Source organism: Helicoverpa zea, chromosome 1 (assembly GCF_022581195.2).
Source record: "Helicoverpa zea isolate HzStark_Cry1AcR chromosome 1, ilHelZeax1.1, whole genome shotgun sequence".
Classification (NCBI taxonomy): domain Eukaryota; kingdom Metazoa; phylum Arthropoda; class Insecta; order Lepidoptera; family Noctuidae; genus Helicoverpa; species Helicoverpa zea.
This window is the reverse complement of record NC_061452.1, coordinates 3,859,597-3,886,685: the sequence shown is the minus strand read 5'-3', so window position 1 is coordinate 3,886,685 and position 27,089 is coordinate 3,859,597. Positions and strand designations below refer to the sequence as shown.

General features: G+C 34.3%; 1 protein-coding gene and 1 long non-coding RNA gene across 8 annotated transcripts in view; both read left to right on the top strand.

Moving 5' to 3' along the window:
* LOC124629960 (mucin-5AC) overlaps window positions 1–27,089 on the top strand; it is a 113,266-nt gene that overhangs the window by 24,820 nt on the left and 61,357 nt on the right. The gene's annotated exons all lie outside the window — the stretch shown is intronic.
* Window positions 23,733–27,089, top strand: part of LOC124630119 — a 30,756-nt gene continuing 27,399 nt past the window's right edge. Inside the window, exon 1 of the long non-coding RNA XR_006984383.1 lies at window positions 23,733–23,843. This is a non-coding gene — a long non-coding RNA (uncharacterized LOC124630119). The remainder of the gene's footprint in view (window positions 23,844–27,089) is intronic.

Genomic DNA, 27,089 nt, shown 5'->3' with positions numbered 1-27,089 from the left:
ATTAAGTTAATCGATACTAATAGCACTAGCACATCACTAGTGGTCACTCTACCGTGACCATAGACATCCATATTCATCACTGTCCGCAGGAAAATATTATCGACATAAACATAGGAATAAATGATTTTGTTTATGTTTGCAAATTACCGTTTCGACTGAACGGAATCTTCGCACATATTCGTTTAAATACAATTACTGGTAAATAACATGAGATTGTCGTTATGTCTTCGTCAATCATTTGAAGCTGAAAGATGGACAAATAATAATTGTGATTGAAGACCTTTGTTATCTTATAATAATGTAGGTGTGAACATTTTAATGTTTTTTAATTTGGAACACTGCAATTAGTGTTTGAATTCAGAATGTCATAGCTAAGCAACATTTTACAACTTTAGAACATTGATCGTCCATTGTTTTGAAATTGATTTGGTAAGGCAAACGATACGATAGCATTTTGTAAGTAATTAAATGGAATTAGGTATAGCCAATCTTAGATACAGCTTTGTCTTCTAGTAGGTATTTGAAATACATCACACCCGAATTCTCAATTTAAATACTAATTGATTCCAACACGAAAAACTATATATTTTTTGGTTTGTCATCAAGTAATTATCAAAAAATCTATAAAAAATATAATTAACCAGGAAATGCAATATTTCTCCTACGCAATAAAAATACAAAATATCAGCAATTAAATATAATTTAACAAAATATTCAAAAAAGAAAACAGCAGTAGGTTATCTTCGTGACTGAGTCATATTGTGCAATCATTTGAATTAGTTTACTTTTAATAATTTTAATTCAAGGCACACGAATTTGACTCCAGCCAGTTTTTCCTTTTATAGAAAAAACCTGTTAATTCCACTGGATTTGCGAATAAAATCCAGGTCAAAAAGATTGATAGTGTTTCGAAAACATATAAAAAACATGCTTCTACGGTATATACCAACATGTATGGTGAAAAACACTAACCCAATTTCGATATACCCGAGCAAAAACTCTAATTGCATACTTATTCACTCCATTAACTATCTAGTTAACGCCTAAACCACGATTATCAATTTACGGAGTTTATGTAACGATTTACAAACGTACCTTTGCAAAATCTTACCCATGTCATTCGAGTAAAGCTTGCTTAATGAGACATTTATCAAGTTGTGACACACTTTGTGGGTTATAAATAATTATTCATAGCCAAATAGCCACCCACGTGATTGTCACGGACCTCTAAAATACGGCTTAATAGCCAAGATTGTTAAATAATGCGTTATGGTATCCTAAATTATGCGTGTACAGCTCAATGTTTGCGGCCTATTCTGTAGTGGTGGCTACTAGAGTCACTGTCTTGTTGTCCTTTACTGTTTTGTTGAAGATGATAGAGGCAGGAGACAATAAGGGCTGATGTGAAATAGAATACGCCCCTTTTCGAGCAATGTTCTTAAGGCCTCTGCCTCGAATTTTGCGGGCAGCAGGGCGGCGGCGGCGGCGGCGCGGGAGCGGCAGGATCTTACGCGTATAATCAAATGGACCGGCCCTCGAATACAGCGGCGCGGGGAGCGGCGCGGCGGCGGGCAACGAGCGGTGCGCTCCAGTCAAGCGGTGACCGCACGCGTTGGGCGTCTGCATTGTAGGCATAATGTTATATTTTTTTGTGACGTATCAAAATGTCTTCGGGCGTGCAAGCGCTAATTATTTCGGCCATCTTTGAGAGGACACCCATATGGAACAGCAAACACAACAGAACACATGACTACACTGCTATAGTGCCGCGCGATCTGCCCGCTAGTTTCGAGAACAGGTATGCGTTGCCCGCCCCGCTCCCGCGCCGCTGCCGCTGCCGCCCCGCTGCCCGCAAAATTCGAGGCAGAGGCCTAAGACGATTCAATTTTTGAATCGCATTGTTTGTGTGAAGATTGTCACGTTTATAAAAGGGATTCCAAATATAGAATGGATTTTTTCGATTATGGAATATGTTGTGTCATTGTTTTATTATTAACAACTTTTACTTTTGATTACTTAGGTGTTACTGTCATTAACAGTTTTAGTGCCTTCCACATCATTAAGCACAAATTGCTATTTGACCAAGGCCCACTTAATTATTCGTAATGTAATTCACAGAATTAATGTTCACACGTGTAATTTACTTTGACATTAGCACTTTAACACGTAGCCAAGTTAATTTATGTTCAATACACAAATGGACGAATACGCCATTACGATCGTTCATTATAGTGAGACTTATTTAATTATAAGTTTCTGCGAGAATTGAACGGCAAGTCTAAATTAAGGCGTAAAGGTCAACCGGCCCACAAGAACGGTCATCGCCTTAGCGGCTCGACTAATGGCCCAATATTCAATCTATCGATTTTTATACAGATAGGCAGAATATTTGGATCGGTCGTTAATATGCCCCACGGGTCTACCTACTTCATAACCAACGTAACAGTTGATAAAATCTAGGTTTACACCAAAATGGTCACAATAACCAGTAAGATGGTTCGTATAAACCGGTAGGCTTACTCTGGTTTTGTAACCTGATTTTGGGTTGAACAACATTTTTATGATGTAAGAAATACTATCTGTTTATAGCGAAAATTTAATGAGCTGCTAAGTACTTAAATTGGGACGAGCAGCTTGTTTTTGTATCGTAACTGGTTCTGGCTAAAATTGTAGGAGTCTTTCCACACGACAGTTACCTACGCTGCGTGCTGTTGACGCGTAATCTTAGGGTGCGTCTACACACAAGGAGCAAGTAGCTAGCGCATATTGAGCCACATACATTTTAAAAATACGTGCGGATCCAGTGACTCGAACTTGTACCAAAAGCAGGCTACCTGCGTGCTCTGTTGCGTGTGCGCGTTTACTTGCTCCAGCTACATGCACCGTGTAGAAACATCCTTAGGATTAACAACACGCAACGAATATTTACCTATGCACATGCGTTTGAAGGCTTGCAAATACTAGTAATGCATAGTTACGTGGATACAGATGCGCTATAGATAATTTTAATGGGCAAAACACAAAGAGTTAGATTACATCGATATGAAACTGGTTTTCCTAAGTTTTTTAGCTGCAGATAGTTAATATATAATAGTTTGTAAATGCTCAAATAAACAATTCTAAAGTTTACCTTAACATTCACTTACTAACACTAACTTTTGGAGTTCATAATTTCATAAAATTATAGGTAATTTCTATGATTTTCTTGCACATTTTATAAGCAATCAAAAAGTGTCGGCAACACATAAGGTACTACTGGTATATAAAATACGAACTTCGTATAAATTACTGCTATATTTTACGGCCTGTCTTGCAAAACAAATAACAAGAAACAACAGCTAGTAATGCCGTGAAAATCAACCAAAGGTCGCGATAGAAGGTCACTTAGTTTGCCCTTTGAAATTGAGAGCAAAGTGCAATCTCTAAGTAACTGTAGGTAGAATATTGACGCCGCGATTGATGTGTCCAATCAAAGCAAATTAGGCTCTTATTGTGAGTTACATTAAGTTGCAATTTGCGTGAAATTAAAATTGTGACAAAAAAAAACAGGTGTATATGTACTTATGAGGTGATAATTGCTTATAGTTAAGGAATTAGGTGTTTCGTTTCTGTCCACGGAGTTGCCCTAATTGTTTGCTTATATTGCCGTTTCGTATGATAAATAAATGGATCCTCCCGGCTTGCCGAGTGCTCTCTTTCTCTCTTTAGGTTAAAACCGTATGAAAATCCGTGCAGTATTTAATAAAAAAAATATTTGTATTTCTTAATATTTATGAATTTAATGAATATTTTAAGAACATTTATCTGGATATACAAGAACTTACCTGAAACAAATATTATTTTATTTAATTACTTTTTATTTTCAAAATGGCAGTGAATTAAATAATTTAGAAGTCAAAATAAATGTGGTTACCTATACAGCACAGTGCAAAGATACAAGGTAGCTAATTAAATTTTACTCAAAAAACAGCCGCCAAAATAGTGTTGTTTCTGTAATAGTTGAAAGGTTTTCGTGTTAAGGTTGCTCTGTTAATTGTTCGTTTGTTTACTTTGTCAAGTATTAAGCAAATTGGTTAACGATGTGTGACGTTGCATTTTCATAACATTGGGAAAATGCTCGAATAAAAATTACTAGAATTTTATTTAGTTTATAGGTATTTATTCATTTTTATATCTAATGTTCTTGCTCTTTTCTCAAGTTTTACCGACTTTTTAAAAGAACAACTTCACATTGTTAAATGTTAAGATCTGACTATAAGGTCTAATTCATGTACATTGACGTTCTTATTTCTAAAAAAATATCTGACAGTGAAAGCGTAAAAAACATAATTTAGCATTTCAACATTAATTACGATTGATTTTCCTTAATTTACTCAATACTTAACTCGTGGACTTCCCCAAAAATTGCTACAACCATCCGACTCACTTTGGTAACTTCTACCAGTTTTTAAATCTTCTTAACTTGTATCGGCTTGTATATACTTAATAACGATGCAGCTTTTAATGTTTATTTTATTTAAATACAACACCCACAAAAACCAGTTTCTACAATTAAATGCTGTAATAAATCTTTAACAAAATAACCATTGAACAATCGATGAAATTGAAGATGACATCAAGTCTTAGTCATTGCAAAACGCAAAAAGGATTTAACCACGAAGGAGAAAAGACTAGCGGAGATGCCCTAACGCAGGTAGGTCACGCGCCTTCAGGTAGGTCAAATACGTCACGACTACGTCACGGCAGGCGTGGCTGGACACCGCCCATATATCGTCCTTTACATCAAACTGACATCTTGTCATGGTTGTATTTTTACCACAATTTCAACAGATTTTATTTGTTACTCGATTAAAACGATGAAATGCGCTATCATTAATTGTAGAAATTGCTCAGGATCCAAACTCAAACATACCATAGGATAACATTTCACGTGTAAGTAATATTTTAGCTTTAAAACATATTTTTTGCTAGAGACATCTGTCGTCGAATAGCTGCATTTCTAGAACCTCTAAGTGAATTTGTATTATTTTCGTATCAATCTTGTATCAATGTATATTATTGCTATATATATATAGCTTCATTTTTCCTTGCATCCTACAAGTTTTTTTTATAGATTATTTACAAACCAAAACATATGATATATTATCATGAAAATTTAATATTATAAAAACACCATCTTTCGGTAAGTAGTCGACTTACGTATATTTGAAGTAAAATTGTGTTCATCAAGACAGAGAGACCCGTTACAAAATTAAGTGCTACCAGACATCGAAAATGCAATCACCCATTCTTAAAAAAGGTCTTATTTAAAAAAGCTGCAATTATCTTAAAATTAATCATAACTCTTACTATGTAGATTTATTTATATTCATCACTAGCCGTTTTCCCGCGGTTTCACCCGCGTACCGTGGGAGCTACTGCCCGCACCGGGATAAAATATAGCCTATGTTACTTGCAGATAATATAGCTTTCTAATGGTGAAAGAATATTTAAAATCGGTCCAGTAGTTTTTGAGTTTATCCATTACAACCAAACAAACAAACAAAGTTTTCCTCTTTATAATATTAATAGATCAGCAATGTTTTACATAGGTATATCTCTCTTGCCGTACATACTTTTTGAATGTACCTTTACTCAGAGCAACATCGGACACACATAATGTCAGCCACTTAGTGGATGCGCCGTTATGATATAGTTGTGAAAACTCTAATTTGATAAACACTGTCCCTATAATTTTAATTCCCATTTTTCTTGGTGAATTTCGTAATGTGGCAACATCGAAAATAACAACAGTCATCGCAGCACGGTTTTAGACATGTTCTAGAACAAATAGAACGAATTTTCGTGCTTGTGATGCCATAGTGGCTAGTAGACGAACTAACACAATGCCATAAGTTGATACTTAAATTACACCATGGGGGTATTTTAGACCCGTTGTGAATAAAAATGATTTTTCATCGAGTCTCCGTTTAATGGTTCCTAGATACCTATTTCATTTCTGGAGGAGTAAATAAATTGTTGTGGGGCAAGTTCTCTGCACAAAATAATACTTATATAACAATTAATTTTCTAACTTTTTTATCTCTCTCTTTTTCTTCGTTCATTTCAAATGAATGCTTCTTTAAACTTTCTAATTGAATTACTATTTTAAAAGAATTATTAATTTTGAGTATTTACTTTACTTTTGAGTATGTCACTAGTGGTCGATGTTAGTTTAGGGTTAGATTTTAATCATCCTATTCCACGCTAGATGGATTTACAAAAAATGGGTGGCTTCCCATAAAAGGCGTATAAGGGTGGAGCACGGGTGGAGACAGTAACGTTCCTCGTCCCCCGCTCACCCGAATTTTGGCGCGCTGCTTTGTTAGGAGATTTTTCGTTAGGGCATCTCCGCTAGTCTTTTCTCCTCCGTGGATTTAACCTTATGAACTTTAAAAAAAATCGCAAAACACCGTCGGATGATAAGTTATGAAATTGTTTCTCTAAAAGGCGTGTCCTGTCTGGGTCATTGCCTTTGCCAAAAGGGTTAAATAAAAAGAGTTCCGTTGGGATTTTGAAAAGAGAACTGTGGTAGAGACAAAAATGTTATACAGGAGCATTGTTTAAATCGCAGTTAATTTTATTCTAAATAGTTTTTATTGTATCTAAAGCTGTATAGATTTTGTTGAAAATCGTTTGAGAAGAAGAGCATAAGACAACAATTTACAATGTTAACACAGTTTCAATATATCCAAAAAAGGCGGCGCTCATAATATTTTCCATAATATGGGTAATAATCAAGATTTATCGAACCAAAGATTTAGGACCCACAAAGGTTCGATACCCTAATCTCGTTTTACATTTTAAGCCAGGCTATTGACCTTTCAATTTACCTGAGGTCTTTAATGGTTACGTCAATTCAAAGTTATGCAAAAATATAGGAATGGCGCTAAGGAATATTCTGATCTTCAAAGTACGGATGAAGGATAAAATTATCTAAGTTCACGTATTTTTATCCGACTGCATAAGAAGATTATTTTAACTTTTTTATGAGTCAAAAAGATATGGGATCAAAAGGTTCCCTTTTCAAGATCAAACATACAGATTGTCATTACGATTCCACAGTGTATGAAAAAAGAAACAGTCTTTTTTTTGAAAAAATCTTTTAACACTTTACGACAAGTAAAGCCTGAAGCGGCTACTTAAAATATTCCAAATTAATTAACATTTATAATAGACGTAGCCTAATCGTGTAACTCCAATAGCAATAGAATTGGATTCGTTTAACATTTGAGCTCCACAAAGGTCAAATACAAGACTTCGATTTATATTTGACATACAGAAGCGAAAGGTAAAACTGTAGCAGATATCCAGCCATGATAAGGTAATGTTCTCTTCAAATAAAATTGCCGACCTGAAGTCAGCGTCTTTTAGAGACTTCAAAATGTACGAAGAAAATACTGCTCGTAAAGGCGAGGCATATAATAGCAAACTAGAGGCCAAAGTGAATTCATATGATTTGACTTCGATACTCTTGCGCCATCCCATCTTCCAAGTTCTGCGTGCTGTGCTGCTGCTGCCGCTGCGGCCGCGGAGAACCTCAAGCGGCGGAAATATAGTGGCCTTGTCGGCAACTATATTTTCGAACCGTTTGGGGTTGAAACCCTCGGGTCGTGGGGTCCGAATCCGCACACCCTATTTAAAGATCTGTCTAGGCGGCTGGTTGACGCTTCTCGTGACCAAAAGGCTGGCTATTACCTCGGACAAAGGATCAGCATGGCCATCCAACGAGGTAATGCTGCCAGCCTCTTGGGTACGCTCCCAGTTGACAGCGATGGGGATGAAGTTTTTGACGCCTTTTAGATATAGTGTAATATATATATTTTTTGTTTTACTAGGATAGTTTTTTTTTGTGTTGTAAATATCTATGTAAATAAATAATTAAGAAAATTAAAAAAATAATAATTCGATTTGACTTATTTTTACGTGTATTTACAACAAAATATATAAGCACACAACTTACTCTTTAGCTTAGTATTAAATACGAACAGTACGATGTGCTGTCTTGTAGGTCTGAAATAACTCACCACAGACCAATTTTTCGTATTCACAATTTCGCGCGAGCAAACCAAACTTACATCATCCACTAATCGTACCTACAATCTACATACCAAAATTATTTGGAGCAAACAAATTCAGGTTAATCTTACCCGCCGGGCAATTTCACAGCACATAAAAATATACGCAAGTTAATTATTATTAATCAACTGCCAAAACACTCAGAACTATTGTTATATAAAAACTAGCCGTTTTTTATTAACTTAGACTTTTATCCCCGTTCCGAGGGAACTATTGCTCGTACCGGGATAAAATATAGCCTATGTGACTTGGGAACAGTGTAGTTCTCCAACAGTGAAATAATTTTTCAATTCGGTTCAATGGTTTCGGAGCCTTTATGGTACAAACAGTAAAAAAAAATCCTCTTTATTTTACTAGTAAAAATAACTTCCGTTAAATTAAAAACAAAAGGAAGATCGTCGTAGTGTAAACGAACTCATAATGGTGTCTAGTTTTGAACAAATAAACAAATAGTTGCGTCCGCGCCGCTAGGTGTATTTTTTTTCTTTTTTTAGACGATCAGCTGATTTGATGTTACCTGTTTTTATAGATTTGTTGTAAGTTTTTATGGTGCTCTATTTTGGTTTTTATTTACTTTGGTGTACAGTGTAAATTTTTTTACGAATTTATTTAAAAAAGGCATTGAAGAACTCATCATCGCTACCCATAGCTCTCTATCCGTATCCAAGAGACTGGCAGCATTGCCACATTGGATGGCAATGCGTATCTTTTGACTAAATTAAAAACCAGCCATTGGGTTACTTGAAGTGTCAGCAAGTCACTTCAGTAGATCTTTATAAAGGAGATGTGAAAATAAATTGCAATTCGTTTTAGTTCGGTGTATTTAATTGCTTTCAGATTAATGCTGTAATTATCCTAATTCAGAGTTAGGTGCAATGTGCATATATTAATATTATTATGAACCGGACATACTGTTCATTAATAAACAAATTAATCTCATAATTTGATTAGTGGGTGCACATGTAGGATGCATTTATATTTCAAGGTGCAACATGATGCATAGTTAGATTGTAACTATCGCTCCCTTGATGAACAATTTAAATAAAATTGTTATGTTAATAACTTCGTCTCATTTCAAAAATGCATTGAGAATTACATGTAACAAGCAATGTTTTTAGTCCTAAATTTGCAAATTTATGTAAAAGAAGACATTATTAATGTGGAGTAAATCTTACGTCCAAAAACATCTAAAGACGCAAAATCAATTTACGACTTCCGAAAATCATCATTCTATTTGCTTTGATTTATATAATCTTTATGCCTTCAATGATATTGAATCTTCAGCTAAACTACGATCAAAAAAAGAGAAAAGGCAGGATGCATTCGAGGTTAAAATAATTGTTAAACATATACAATTACCTAAGTAAGACTTTAGATATTAACCTTCTCGTGTGTGCGAGGCGTCCATGTGCATATGCGTTAATTTCCTTTTTAGCCCTGACACAAGAATCACGAACAATACTGCTATTGATAAGTAATCGTACAAGTATTTATTATTGTCTATGTTACCAAGTGATGTTATGCATACGACCTATCCGTTTGAATAACTATGTCTATCAGTTTCCAATCAATGGTTTTTACATCATCATCTGCCTAGCTATTTTACCAACTATGTTGGCGTCGGCTGTCTGTCTAACCAGATGCAGCTGAGTACCAGTGTTTTACAGGTAGCGACTGCCCTATCTGAACTCCTCAACGCAGTTACCAGGCCAAACCAATCGTAGGTAATCCTCAAATATTAGTCGTCATAAAGCTACCGTAAGCTAAATGAATTATATACATATTATATTCAATAACCTTCACATTCAGATTCAATCAATCAAATTGGTCTCAAAGCAATTTTGATGAGTATCTATATCTTACATTTTATCTCGAGTGCGTAGCATGAAAACAAGCAAAAATCAAGACAAAATGTTACTTTCTTTTAATAACATTATTTAATACCCGCGATGAGTCGATGACAGACTAAAAAAAACTGGATTTGGTGTTTTCTCTTCCACTTTCAGTGTCAAAGTTTCATAACATTATTATTTTTAACTTTTACTGTATAAAAGTTTTATATTATCATTTTTAGACTGTGGCTTCTCAAGGTGGCTTTTGTTACTGGGAATTTTTCGTCCTTAGCATTTGTGGCTTTCAATTCAGTCTCATTGTTTTAATTCTGTGTTTCTTTGTACAAAAATTTGGATGTGGGAAAATACCTATCTTGCCTACCCGAGTCTGCAAAAAGTACGTTCTCAAGTATTTTTTTTTTATGGAAAACTGCTATAGGATTACCCCAGTGGTCAATTTCAATTTATGACATCTTCACGGAAAAGAACGATTGGACGAAAGAACATTGTTTGACTGTGGTTTTAAAGACTGTTTATCAAGAAAAACCTCCTAAAGGCGTGATCCTATTCATAGAAAATCAGGAAACGCCACTTTACATACAGGAAAATCAACAAAGCTTCAGTTTTAAAGCCTCTGATCACAGTTCAATTGTGCATTATATCTCATAGAAAGCGGTTTCACATCCGCTCATGTAATCAGCGAGTGCCTGATTAATCGTCTTATTAGTGTATTCTTTCCGAGCCATTGTCACAATGGCCGACATGTCGTGCGCACGCGGTGAAAACTCTTGCGCAACTGATTATGATCCACGACACTTAAATTCGGGAGTTTTTTGTTTTTGCGGCTGGGGTTACTCTTATGTTGTAGGTGATAGAGGTGGATTTTGAAGAGCAGAGGGATGGGAAAAGTTTGTTGTTGTGATGGTAATGGCATTGAGGTAACTCTTTTTCGGATAATACGGAATGGGTTTTATGCCTATTCGTTTTGTGATAATTTGCTGCAAAATCATAAACAGAGCAAAAGTAACTAAAGTGTTACAATATTGATCACTGAAGTAAACATGAACCGATTCTTTCTCTTGTCGAATCATAAATTATTACTATTTCCTAATCATGTTAGAGTTAATGCAATTCTTACATTGATTAATAGTTAAGATCAATTCAAATTAAACTGTAAAATCTTTTTTGCCGCTCTCTAACCGTGACCTAGGCACTAAAACCAGCTACACAACACAACAAAACTATACTTATTTTATATTAAACCTCACAAAGGAAAATATACTTAATTGTCCTTAATATACAGTTTAATTTTGTTTGATTTGTTATTTCATTGGAAAGTTATACTGCTATCAATTAGCGTATAGGAACCGCGAAGCGACAACTTAAATGGCGTAATTTACGTCGTCAGGCAATCGACTTATTAATTACTGAATTAGTAGCTATTTGCTGTGTTGTGACAAATAATACTACTTATTAGGAAATTGTGATATAGACCCGTTTGGTTTGTCTCTTTGTAGCTATCGCTTTAGTTATCAACGATATCAATTTTAACTATAAACATTTTCTCCGTAGGAAAACATTAAGAAAGTAATCGTTCAAATAAAATGTTATGAAGAAATACTAATAACGGAATCTGTTATTATTGTTGATTTTAAAAAATAAATGTTTTTTATTGAACCCGTAGCAACTAATTTGAATCAAGATTATTCCGCTTCAACTTTACGTATAAGGAAGTACCAAGTGTAGGTGGATAATTTATTAAGATTTCAATTGATATTAATCCAAACAAGCAATAAATATAATTGGTTAATGATTTAACGAGTCGTTATAAAGTATATGACATTATTGTGATACTTTGAGATAGATATATATTTATTTTATGTAATTATTGCTTATTGGTTTGGGCTGATTTGATTCATGTCATCTGTTTTAATACAACATATTAGGTAAGTATGTATGTTATTGTACAATTTTACTAATATTAACACTGAATCTATAGTTTTAAAACAAATTATCCATTTAATCCATCTTAAAACGTTTCAGGTATTCACAGTTTTTCCAATTTTTTAAGTTGATAGGGCAATTATTCATAATTTGTTAAATATTAGAATTTTGAATACTGACCCGGATCTAGAGCATCTAAGTGTTATCTATGTTAAAAAATATGTAAGTCTGTTTATAACTTCATTACATGGATCAGTTCATCTTACAAGAAATCATAAGTATGACTCAATATACTTTTGGCATGTAGGCAATTCTTTGGTACAATATTTATCTTGCATACTATTAGGGAAATCTGACCACTATGACATCATTATTTTTTAGTTAAGACAAGAGAGGTTTTCCTCGTAATTTGTTTATTGATGCTTGAGATTATTTAAGTGTGCTACGATTTTTTGTTTATAGTTTCATATCTAGGAAAATCCATAAAATAAGTTCTATTGAGAATTAGAATTCAACTCATAATGTAGTCCAATATAATCACAAAATTCGAGTTCTCCTAATCTATAATTATCCATGAACAAATTGATTGAAATACCTGTCAAGTGTTGTCAAGCCTTTCTCTCGTCTATTAATAAACCTACTATGCAATGCTTATTATTATTAGTTATTAGAGACCTAGATAATTAGACTCATTCATCAATGTCTGAGCTTAAGACAAAAGACTAGCGCAGCTGGTTTTCAAAATGCATTTAATTGTAGATAAGGATAATAAGCATAGCTGTTTTATATGTGGCCAGATATTACTAAAACAGTACTACATAGTATTAATAAGTAGTACAATTGTAAATGGGTTCAGTATGTTCCAAATACAGCAATATATCTTAGATTGCGTACGAAAATGTTACTGTCCCATATAATTGTCGAAGAAACAGCGATAGGAAATTAAGAAATTTTGAAAATTGACCAGCATATCACGTCTTTTTTTTATTATTGTGTTAATTTTTAGTAGATAACTTTGCAAAGAAGAATTGTTTAGCCGTTAAATATACTTATTACAAAATGTCGAAAATTAACTTCCAAATTACTACGACATTCCAAGTAACACCTAATAAAATAAAATAAAACAATTGTAACAACAGTTAATGACTGCAAAATAAATAAATGCTATTAACGAACTTGTAATCGATTTTGAAATCGGGGACGCAGTTATCGAATCGCGTCAAACTTATCGAAAAGTAGTGCAAAGTATTATGTCATTGAAGGCCGTGTAGAAGAGTCGATAAATTGATACTTGAATCGAGAACTGGTGGTAATACGAGCGGAGCGAATCGATAGTTATGTCAATTTAAGGTGTGATCGATTATGTGTTGGGTTCTTAAAGGTTTTGGGAGCCATTTTAAAAACCTTCATTATGTTTTTTTGTTAAAGGATGGATGAAAGATGAAAGAATGAATGATAACAGCATATTTTTCAATAAATGACAATACTAATAATGTTTCTTTTTTTCTTGTTGCAGGTAAACACCAATATTACAGCAGTTTTGAGCTAAATAAACAAAGTTGTTTAAAGTAAGTAAGACAATCTAGATTATTTCCGACTTTGACTAATTACCATCTGGCTGCCGTATATAAGAGCAAAAACTGACAGCTCGCATCCTAATAATTGTTGCCATTCACAAAAAAGAATTTTACTAGAGCAAAAGCTCCGAATATTTTTTTACTAATTATATTCGTGTCAAAAATGATGTTAGAAACATTTTAAACATTATAGATTGCTAGTTGGATATTGAAATGTAACTAACTATAGCATAGACAATAAATATCTTTAACAACTGTTAAATATCGTGGCCATCTTTCATCTAGAACAACTGACAGTCGGCACGCGAAACCATTGTGCAACAGTTAAAACACATCTGTTTTGTTTCGTAAACGGAAAACAACAGATGCTATTGATAGCAATCTGTCAGATACAGTTTCTTTCATTCTAGACAATAAATCAATTTAATACGAAGCTTAGAGTAAAACGAAACGACTCTTTCAGTACTGACAGCTATATTAATTAGAACCTCTTTAAACGAGTTGCGTAAGGTAACAAGTAGGTTAGGATTTAAATTATCTGTTATGCTATTTTTAATCTGTGTTATACAATTTGAATTTTGAACAATGGAACGTGTTGTGGTATTGCAGGTTTAAAAATACGTCTGGAATATAAACTGTGTTTTGTTCTTTAATTAACTTTCTTTAATGAGTATGCGTTTGTAGTGAATTTGTATGTAGACATCAATTTTAAGATGCATTATATTATATTAAGTTTATAAAGTCGATTTTTTAAAGCAAATACAATACATTTGTTTAATTATTTTTATTTCATAGCATTTTAAATATTTCTTCTTTATGTTGTGTAATATAGATACCTACTGCTGTATCAGTAATCACCAATTAGACCTTAAGTTGGTCGTGTCCAACAGCTCGGTAGTATTGATAATGGACCTTATCATAGCCCCAAGGTCTACAAGTGACTGTTAGGCATTTATTATAAACAATTACTTGGCCCACTTCACTATAAAGGACACTATAAATAATATGTTCTGCAGCTGAGAGCTTGTGACCATAAAAGTATGGACAATGAATATAGGTAGGTATATAGGTATGGCATATTCGTATAAATAAAACATAGGATTAGGTTGGTTTTTGGTGGCATAAATATTAATATTGTAAAAAATATTAGAGCTGCTGCTATTTTAGGTATTGATAAAAAATCTGTGAAAAATTCACACTAAATACACTTGAAAGGAATCAAATGAAATCACATTAAAAGATTACTTGAATCTTCTATATGAATTTCAATACTTCTCTATCAGTGATATGCAAAACCAAAACAGACATAAAATAACCGACATCACTACACAATCTATCGATGAACAAATCTTAAAAGGCAAAATCGTGAGTACAACCCTACTATTCACCACACTCCCTAAAATAGCCGTACAAGTCTAAGATTAAGCCACGAATTGCCACATACGGCAACAGGTACATTGTCACTTAATCCATACCATATCGAACTAGTAATACCCGTTCCGTACCGAATCAATTACAAATACACGTCACTACGGTCATAAGTTTCAGCAAGACATTACATAAAGTGCACTTGTTCCAATTAACTTGTTAATAGAATCAGGTTGTCACCTTACTTGATTGGGAAATAGTTGTGAAATATCGATTATTTTATTATCGATTGTCTATTGTCAGTTGTCGTTTTGTTTTGTATCAATTTACGGCCCAAAAGTTAGTCAGTGATCGATGATTTGGGAAATCAAGAAAATCGGATAGTAACAGATGGCTGTTAATGTAGTTTTATCGTATTCTTGTCACTCAAATGCCTTTTCTGTTCAAGCTTGTGTTGATAATTGTCTCTAGTAAATATTTCCGCGTGAAAATCATATACCGTAAACGCATTAAAATCTGAGCAAAACGAACGCGATATGCACATAAATTGTATCAAGACATGCCACTAGAAATAGAGACTTATACATAATGAATGAACAACACTTTTTTAATGCCCACAATACAAATCATTCCGCATCTCGATATTATACTTACGTAAAGAAAATATCGACAATTCCGCAACAGTAATGTTGTAGATCTTAACGATATCGACAATGGGTTACGAAACATTGTCCCGTTCCTAGCCTTTCCTGGTCAGTTACATTTAAATCGATATTTATCTTTCGCCATCACTATAGGTCCGAACTGGGGCACATTTTGTGCGGTACCAGAAATAACCTGCAGCATTTTGTGTTAAATAACACAGTAGTTACTGGACATTAGTTATTAGTCCACTATTTGTACATAGCTGAACTTTACCCGTTTCCTGGTACATTAGTAGATAAAATGGACTATACGCAACAGTATTAGACCAAAGGGCTTATTATGGTAAAAGTGATTATGAAATTATAGTTACTCGATCGATCATATCCCTTGCCCCCAGGAAAGAACATTCCTGTGGTGTTGACTTCCCTAAGTTAGGAGTAATAAATTGTAGTATTTCGGAACGAGGACTATAATTCTTGGATTACTATTCAATTAAATTGTTGTGAGATGAACATATTCTAGTAATAATAAATTCTAGTTGTTTAACACTTTCTTCAATTCAGGTTTATAGAAACAAGATAGCAAGGATATCTTCTTTATTTCTTTTTTTCGTTCTATTTCCGATAGCATTTGTTTAATTCCGGAACAACCACGCATTTATCTTGTTTCTCTGTCGTCAGTTAGAAGGTTGTAAGTGTACATGTGAATGTATGAACTTCATGTTGACCATGCGATAACTATGAGTTCCTATGTGTAAATTAATGCATGTATTCTACCTCTAGTATCTATAGAGATTCGAGGCAAGATTAAGGTAAAGCTCACTAAATTATTTTTGGAAAATATTTGGTCAGTAATTTCTGACGTGTTTTTGCTGTGATTTTGCTATTGAGCTGCTAAATATTAAAAAGTTATTTTTGTTGGTATTTTGCTAAATTACATACTGTATTAAATGTTGCTGTGTTAACAGTTTCCTCTCTATACATTATCATACAAATATCCTTTAGACCTTTCATATCACTTGCAAAATCTTTCGAAACACTTTGAACTCCAAGCATTTAGCATGCATGCATAGCATGTTGAATTACTTCAAAAACAGCCATAAAACGGCCCAAAATGTCTACAGAAACAAGGTAACTTGTCCATTAAGTTGTTTTATTATGTAATTGTGTAAACTGGAGCAATTGCAGCATGGTTACCCCACCTGACTGCTAAGGACTGAAGCCGGCTCGTTAAAAGCCTGTGTATCAGATATATCATGATCTGGATCGAATGCTTCTATGTAGAATAAGTAATGCAATTGCAGTTTTTGGAGCGTTTCGAGTTTCGTGAACATTTTTTGGGTAATCGCTTTTTTGAATAAAATTTGGATCACGATTTTGTAAGTAGAAGTAACTTTTTTAAAATTATCCACTTCACTGTCCACGAAATAGACACAATAGTTTTAAAATCAGTGTATATTTACTCATGGGACAGGAAACTTAAAATAGACATTCTTTACTTAATGTAATTGAAAGCATTCTTTGTCATATCTTTCTATTAATCTAAAAATAACAAACTACAGTTATAATGTAATTTTATTTAGCCATTGATTTTGTTAAATCGATTTCGGTAATCGATATTGTAATCGGAATACGATCGCCCAGTTTATTGAAAGAAAGAGTGGCACCGATTTACTTGGAAAAGTGAAATGTACGCTTAGATATAGATCGATTTACTTTTATGACTTTATCTTATTGCAGTTGATGTAATTTCAAGTGGTTATTACGCAAGGTTTATTAGAAACATATAGTAATTATTTTACGAATGCAGTGCCATTAAAACAGGAATATTTAAATAAGTTATTAATAGAACTTGATTGATGACCACTATAAATATCAAAAATAATGATACTAAATTACAAACAGTCATTAAGGTATTAAGGGAAGAGAGTGAATTATTTGACACACGTTTTAAGGTACGTGTTTTCTTAGCATGGCATTAGGTGAGGACAAAGACATATTTCACCAACTAACCCCAAAAAAAATTATCGAGGAAATTAAAATTACAACAAACTAACAGTTATTCACAATACCTATGGATATTGAAACGCTTATGCAACAAGATGCGCCGTATTGTAAGTACATGAAGGGCGATCACCATATTCGTACGCATTCTCAAGAAGATTTCTTAATGCTGAATGATATGGGACGTCATAAGATGGTACAGCTCATTTTTCGTTATTCAAGTTGTGTTTTTCATTAAAATTTTTGATCGGAGTTGAGTAACTTGGGTTGGCAATGATTACTTGCCACAGTTCTTGTTGCTAAAAGTAAGTTTCAGCTACAGTATTTCTTACAGACCAGAAATTGGAATAGTCCTTCGAAAAAACTCATTGGAAAGTAGTGGTTTATCATGACGTATGTATTAAAGTATGTAATTTGTCTTATATTATTGCTTCATCCTTTTTGATTTTCGATAACTTTTGTTGAGCTTCTGTTTTCACACCATATATTATATTTCTTTCAGTGCGTACTTGGGATTTAAAGCCTTGCTACGCATATGTATATCTTAGTAAGAACAGCTACTTTTAGGAATCAATCCCATTCTTCTTATGTTGTAATATTTTTTAATGTTATGCTGATCATCCATCAGAAAGGTTGTCGACCTACTGTTGGTACATGTACAAACAAGACCGTAACGAATGGCGCACTCAACTTGAACATAACATAGTGTATGTATGTTAAGGAAGATATGTAAACAGATGAGGAAAATGATAACAGTGCCAATCTCATATACGCTTAGATGCAAAAATGGTTTCATTTTTCCCAAGGGGTAAAAGTGTGGTTTCTAGAGATTTATTTGGTACAGAGCAAACATCCGAATCGAAAACCTTAAGAAATCAGTTAAAAATATTTTTGTCAAACCAAATTGCTATTAGTTTGCAAAAATATTGTGAATGAAGTAATAATCAATTTTTGTAATCATTTAGGTACTTTTCAAAGTCTTACATTTTCTTTCTTTATTGTTATTTTGGAGTACAATACGTCCTTTATTTAGTTTGTCTGTTACAACTGGATTGCGTAAACTATTATCACGGTTCAGACGAGGAACCGTGATGTCTTGCGGTTAAACCTACTTAGCTTTATTGTGTACGGTTTTGTGCTAAACGACAGATTCGTGGATAGCTTTGTATAGCAAAAGAAGTACCTAATGATTTAATAGAAGTAAGAATTATCTATGATGGCGTTATTCATTTGTTTCTTTTTGAATAAAAGATACATGCGTCCGTCACACATGTATCTTTTATTCAATTGAGTTTATGGTACAGATTTTAGTTTTTGATTCATAGTTGACTTAATTGCAATTATTCGGGATGAACAAAATCTGAGATCTCACTTTATTCTCACTTCCCGCTTGACATGAAATTCCCCTATATCTAAGTATATCATGTTTATTCTCGTACAATAGTGATTCAATTGCTTTTAGGTACTCAACAAGCTACATACTTCTCAAGATAGTTTACTTTGCACACTACGAGTCTGCTTACCAATCCTCGCATGCCAATAACTTAGCTTATACATTATCCTCTAGGATTGGGTAACACTCAATCCTACCTGTCAACATCTCACAGTATTGTTCACAACAAAATTACCCAAATGTTCCAGAAATTACTTTAAACAGTCACTTAACTATATAAGACATTTCCACATTGCAATGTTCGCGACTTTTATGCCAGTTTTGTCCACATAACGTCGACTTTTGTCACGAATGTCTTGTAGTTGTACATACACATATATTATGTATTATATAATAAACTTCGTGATCAGAACTTTTAGTCGACTGCACTAGCCTAAAGGTGTTTTCGCAATCCCAGTTCTGTGCATGCTAATTCTGAAACACGACCGGTGTTAGGTGTCGAAATTTCCGCTGAGCAGTGCAAATGTGGTATTTTATATATACAGTTATTTGGTTAGCATTTCAGGAATGTGATTTTGAGATGTAAATCTTGGACTACGAATAAGGAGATTTGTAAACTAAAAGCAGCCTAGAAATTGTCCATTAATATCGGACATTGAATTAGGTATTGTATATTGTTATATATAATTATATTGTTAATATAAACGATTGCTGTGTCAAAATGATGCTGGATGCTTATAATAAGAACGACGATTTTCAAAATAATATTTATTCGAATCTTCAATCGTTAATTCAAGGGTTTTACCGAAGCGTGAGTCTGCAGTATTAAGCCTCTTTGCTTATTCAAATAAATCTTATTTGCAGAGATTTCTTCCATGACTTTTATTTCTTGAATGATCAAGGAAAAATAATATTTTTATATTTATCAAAATAACATTGTAATTGCTGAGTAAAATAACACGATGTTATATTAAGAAATAAACACTTAAATATTAAATTAATTTTACAAATATATATGAAATTACTAAATAAGATGTATTGCAAAGATTTCTCTTGAATTATTCATTGAAATTGAGAGGCTTTGTACATAAAGTACAGTTGAACACAATATTCAATTACGGGCACTATCGTATATCAAGTATTTAATGTGTAAAGTATGATTCAAGAGCTTTTGAATAATTGCCTGTAGCCTGTAGGTATGTTTGGCGCTCATTGGTTATTATAATCAATCAAAATTATTATGAATTCCATTCGTGGGATTCGGAATCGCTCGGGATATTTTTAGTTGGTAACTACGTGTACATTAGTTTGGAAGGACTTACGGAGAAGAATAAAATACAGAAAAAAGTATTTGATTCTACTTCGTATTTTTATTACTTGTACTTTGTATAATATTCTGCATGAAGTGAAAAACAAAACAAAACAGCTTTTCTTTTTAACATCATTCTTGAGTAGAACTTTTTGTACAAAACTGTGTTGTTTCTATTTCATTGAGATTACTGTTCCGCGTCTACCGAACACGCGTGCTACAATGTTCACGTTTAATGGTAGCAAGGAAACTGCACAGATCTGTGGCTTACTAGATACGGCAAGCACTTCCCGTTACGATTGTTGCAGATTGGTTTGTTAATTGTTTTTGTTGTAGGAAAGATTGGTATCGCTTTTAATGCCTATTAATTTGTAATGTAAAAAATATACACATTTTTTTTAAGATAAATTGAAAATATAATTTAGGTCATAAAGTCATCTGCCGGGGCTGCGGGTTGTTCGAAAGAGATACCGCGGCCCTGGCACATAAAAAGGCCTACGACGGAACACGTCGGTTTTTAGTCAGCAAGAGTCTGACACTCCCTCGCTGCTGCTAACCCACAGCGGGAGGGGTCATTTGATGATTTTTGACGTCGTTAAAAAAAAGGTCATAAAGTCATAGTATAACATTAGTTGACGTTAGAAGATGAATAACTTGTCGAAATGTGACTCATAAGTCAAATCATTATCGTTAAAAAAACAGTATCTTACATTCCAAAATTGTTATGTTTTTAGTGCTCTTAAAAAGAGTGTATTTTTTCCTTTATGTATTATTTTTATTCCATCCTTAATCTCGTCTACCACATCCAGCAACTCTATACCGCGTAATTACGGGTTCCCCGGTCGGGCGCATCTCTCCGCTTTCCGCATCGGTCCCGCGGCAAGGAATGCATTTTCACTGGCCACTGTATCTCGATATCACTCTTCCGTACTAAGATCTTAACGGTGGCTGACTCTAACGTGTGGTTGTTACTCTATGCTGTAGGAAGTTGCGGTAACTATGACAACCCGGGGTTTTCTTTGTATGCTTATGTTTATGTTTTTGCTCTAGTAGTAGCCGTAGGGTAGCCTAGAGGTTAAATCACCAGACTCAATTACGGGTGTACGGGTGTACGGCCCTTCTATTCGGTAGAAATGGTGGCCATTGCCTAATTATGTAGTTTCGGATACTAACACACGATTTATCCTTTGTTTTGGAGATTGAATTTAGACATTAGCTTCATACAAAATACATCGAATTTTGTACCCTAATTTTGAACACACATGGATCATTGTAATCCACAATCAGTCGACAATACTTACATACATGCACTCCTATTCCTAATAATGTACGGTTGTCTCGTGCAAGAATCGTGCGACGCGACATTTGTCTAGCCACTGCGCCAATCGTGTTCATAGTTGTAGCTAACTTAAGTAACATTAACTTAATCTCTTAGTCGCTCTAAGCTGTCTACTGTTATTTACATTAACGCGCAGGTGATTTTAATACCCAGCTCCACTTCTTAATCACGCTGTCAGTTTAAGTGTTATGTAAAAAGATGTCGAAATAAAAGATTAAATTCTTTAAGGCAATCTTATAGTAAAAGCAATAAGTTTAAACTTCTATAATGAAAATTCCCACAGAAAATATCTTTAGTCATTATTTCAAACTTCCAATCTGCAGAAAATTGTAGTGAGCAATTACAATTTCCATTTGGCGTCGCTATGGCAACCGTAATGCTGTTTTAATTAAAAGTAAACGTGTAGCATGCACCTTTGGGCTGCGCACACGACGCTTACGAAACCTTCGTCGGGCTTCGGGCACTCTCGTGTTACTTCGGCTCGGGTTACCAAAGCCTGGGAGGCTGGATTTATTACATACGATTTATAAATGAGAAATCCCTGATGTGTTCACGCGATAAACTCAACTTGACACCCCTTGCGCACCCTGATGCAATACTCGTGCTATTTAATTAAACATAAGTATTACCGTTTGCTGCTGTAATTTTATAACTTCTATGTAGAGTAGGGTTATGTAGAACATGTTTATTGGTCCTGTCAGTTTGTGGTTAGAATCTAGGTGTTCGTAATAAAATTAATTAGATATACATAAACCTTTAGGGCATAAGTAGCTAGAAAGCTGTTTCTGTTTTATTTCTTGGATATTATTATTTTGGAACCCATAATGTTTTCAAATGTGACAATGTTGTATCATGATTTGATAACTAAAACTTTTTAATAAACATTGTTATAAAAAATATCAAGATCATTCATTTAATCTAGATCAGTCCATCAGGCGTAGGTGTGACAAAAAACAAAACAAGCAATCCAAAGAGATAATTTTACTCGCTTCAACTACCCGGAAGACTAAACAAGTATTTGACATTCGTAAAAAATAACCGGATCTCATTACAATTGTCGTTTCGAAGTAAGTTTGTGGCAAAGATATAAAAAACTGTGGGGCCTGTTGTTTCGCAACGCGATTATGACTGAGAAAGAAATAAAGAATACATACATTAGCTGTAATTAACCAATTCCACAACAGCTATGTGCGCTTGCCTTTATTGCTTCCTATGTGAACGCAGCCGAAAGCACAATACGAGGTCACACACCCATGTATTATGGTCAATTGACCCAAGATTTTTCAAGATTCCGTTCCGCCGGAAGCTAGGGCGGACACACTAACCTTGCAGCCTCGTCTTTGTTTATTTATTTATTTTATCCAACACTTCTCTTTCATAACAGTTGACAGATCTTGAACGCCTACAACCACGTTACAAGGTCGAAGCGACCGGTTTGAGAAGTGGAGCTTTTATAAAACTGATATCGTTATGCAAAGTTTTTGATTACGTTATATAGATTTGCCATTAATATGTTATGGAGACGTGAGCTGTCATTTAACATGTGTTTATATGTTCAGATCACATCCCTATCATTATGTTGAATACGACTTTATTATCTCCTCTGCAATTATTTAGCCTGTAATTACGTTTCGAGTTTGCATTGCTCATTGAGGAACACTTTACGTTCAATAATGAGTGGTTTTGTTTTATTAAATGTGAACTTTCATTGTACGTTCAGAACAAATATATTCTAATTCAGTGTGCTGTCAAGGCTGTGTCCAGCTGACGACTGTCATGTAATTAAAGGCCTTGCTGTGGATGTCGTGATTACAGCTCTGACACGTGTCACCTCGCATCTACGTTCCCATTTTAATCAGTTCAAATTAATTGGACGTTTATAGAGAGGTAACTTGCTTGGGCAATCATGCGGTTTACATTTCAATCAGAGGATACAAGTAGTGGTCAGCAACGTACCTATTTTGGCCCATCATTGACTTGATATTTCATAAATAATAATATTGAATGCAATACTTTCTACATGCCTTTAAAATTCAAATAACTGAAACTAAATTAAATTCGTTTATATCATACTAAATCAGTATTCACTAGCCGCCGCGACAAAGTTACGTCGAAAGGCCGGGCGTTGGCTGTCGTAAGGGCGTGCGCGCAGAATATAAGATACCTAGCCTACGTCCTACTTACCGAAATGTCAACATCTTTGTTAAGTGTCAATGAAATGTTAATCAATTTGTTTTCTGTTCCAGGTAATTATAAACATCGATTAATGAAGACAAAGATTGCATTCTATCATTCGATTTTTAATCGAGGTCGTGGTAAGTAAAAACTCATTAGTCGAATCGCATCTCGAATTAAATAATTCGCAGCAAGCATGTTTTAAATTTTATTCCGGTATAATTATCGCGAAAGAGCAAACTAATTATCTGTATCGTAATAAATTGCGCTTGTTACTTTCTTTAAAATGCTCTTGAGACAATTTACAGGTTGTTGAATGTTAATTTTACGATCGGTATGTAATTTAGTAGTGTTGATACGGCAATTTAAAATCTTGTATGTGCACGGCATGCGGAAACCCAGTTGCTAATGATGCTGTACCGACCTTGGACTCGCGAAGGTCGGAAGGCTCGGTAACTTGTTGCATCCCTTACCTTTCACTATGCACCTGATTAATGCAAGAGAGGTGCACTTTTAACTTCCACGTAGATTTTTTCACGGATGTCAACGGTTGGCACAGTAATGGTCATTGGCATTTACATACAGTATTTTGAAGTGGGATATTTCAATTAATTTTGTCATTGCAATTAAATGAACGGTCTTGAAATTTTTATTATTTACTAGCTTCCGCCAGCGGCTTCGCCCGCGTGGTGTGTTGATAAAAATTTACCTGTGTGTTAATCCAGGGTATCACCTATCTACATACCAAATTTCAACCAAATTGGTCCAGCCGTTTTTGCGTGATTGAATAACAAACATACATCCATACATTCTCACAAACTTTCACATTTATAATATATGTAGGATTTAAATGTCGTTTACATTAATTTACTTAAGGTTTTATTGCTCGGTCTGTGTTACGTTTAACGAAACGACATCATGAAATTATTTGTACTGAAGATATTTATACTTCTCATTAAATGCTAATTCCGACATTTATAGCCTAATTACCCGGTATTTTAGAACTTAGACCAATTGATCAATCAGAATGAGGTCTCAAACATTTTTGACTTTAATTGCATTTATTGATTAATGGCGCAAATCTTAATTGATTTCCAAGGACAGTATATTTAATTGGTATTTACTTAAATGCATAATTTACTTGGTGTCAAGCCGAGCTTACAAGGCAAGGCGGTTTTAGTTCCTTGCATAATTGTCGAGACAACTTGTGTGTGTACCTGTACCTGTCTCACTCTTGCTGAATTTGTGTCAATAGGACTGTGTTAGAAGACTTTTATTTTAATTCTAATAAAGTCTTTTAGAATGAAAACCCGAATAATTGCCAAAATATTGAAAGAGGTATGGAAAGGTGTTTCTACAATAAAGTAGATAAATCTCCCTTTAATGCTCTTGATAGCTTAATTTTAGCACTAGAAACTCGCTGACTGTTGCCTGACAGTTCAGAAGTTATAACTTTTGAAGTAAAACAAAGTTTGCTGAAACAATTACTATTGTAACAAACAGCACATGGTCGCGGAAGAAATCATTTAATTAGTGTCATTCGTTCAGATTAAGACAAGATACAAGATTCACGCTTTTTAAACTGTTTTATTCATTTACACAGACAGTTAAATGTAAACGACGGAAATCAACAAGCGCTTCAGTGTTTAAAAGCAAAAAGATAACGAGTCTCATTATTCGTTTTACTCTTTCATTGTCTAGCCGTAAGCCAGACAGCATGACGAAGTCTAAAAACCGCTCAAATGTCAATAACTTTTGAGCTATTTTACAATGTGTTAGACTTAAATGATCCTCAGGCACGGTGGAGTGATGACTTGCGCAAGACGGCTGGCAGGAGCTGGATGCGAGAAGCCGAAAATCGATCTCAGTGGCGTGCACTTGGAGAGGCCTATGTCCAGCAGTGGACAGCGATAGGCTGATGATGAAATGATGATGATGAAGACTTAAATGTGCAAACCATCATTTAATGATTTTAATTTCAAACTAGTTTTCGCCCGCGATTTCACCCGCATCCCGTAGCCGGATGGTGATAAAAATTATCCTAAAACCTTCACCCGGGTCTAAGGTACCTCCCCTCTAATTTTCAGCCAAATCGGTCAAGCCGTTTTCATGTTATGTCGTGACAACGGAAAGCGGGTTTCATTTTTTTATATATAGATGACTGAATTCCGAAAGAAAAACAGTTTATAAAAAAAAGGTTTCATGAGCTGCTCAAGTTCTAATGGCAATTCTGATCATTTTTTGCGTCTCTGTGATCTTTTTCTGTAACTTTATTCAAGCATGTGATGGCTTGAATAGTCCGTGCTAGATAGCTAGATATATTGTCCTGTTTCATAATGAGACTGGGCAATATAAGTATCTTGTTTTTTTAATGATGTTAGGTGCCTATATTTAATGAGTTTAATTGGTTCTGCTCATTGTGCTGACCAAACTATTTTCAGGTTTGGCTCCTTTCATGTTACATGCTGTATTCTTGCATTACTTTTGCGTCAAAAGGAATTTAGTTACTAGTTTCCCAGGCTGCTCGATTTCCGCGTGGTAACGAGCCCTTACAAGGCGTGTTTCGAGGCCGTCTAGTCCGCTCACTCGACTAGCCCACTTTTAATCACACAGACGCATAAAACACATCGTTCGGAAAATTATCTTGTAACTATGTGTGTGTGAGGACTTAAGGACCATTGGTTCATTATTTATTGATCCCTATTTAAATTTATGTATGAACGTTTAATTGCATGACATTTTTGTATAGCAATAATATCATAAGAATGATGTGATTGCATAGATAGGTAGCATTTCCAATCGTGTTGCTCTGAAGAGAGCGTGTTGCAACGTTTAAGTTTTAAGGATCACTCATTTTACGAATCATATAAACAATTGAATTTAAAGTTCATAATTTCAAAACTATAAATACCTTATAAGGCACCGGCAATTACAAAGCTCTTAAATCTATTATACGGTCTTGTGGAGTTTATAACTCAGTACGAGTATAGACTATAGGTCATGAATTTCGCTAATCGCGACCAAAAGTGACTGTTAACGCCAACTGATCGGACTAAGGGCATTGTCCAAGTTTGACATTTGTGTAATTAGCCTTCAGAAAACCGTAAATTTGTGGTCATTTTGTTTCAATATAATTGTGTCCAAATGACTTTTGTTTTCAGAGACGAATTAATAGTTTTTGATTGATGATGATTGTATTTGCTGTGACTGTGGAAATCATGTTAGGCAATTTTTGGATTTGGAATTTGATATCGGCTCCGTGTCAAGATATAAACAATATAACTGAGATGTTCGGAACTTCGACTTCAAAATTCATCATTAGCTTTATTCAATTTCCCACTGAAGAGACACAAGCATTTTCTCATACAGAGAAGGAATTAGCGTTA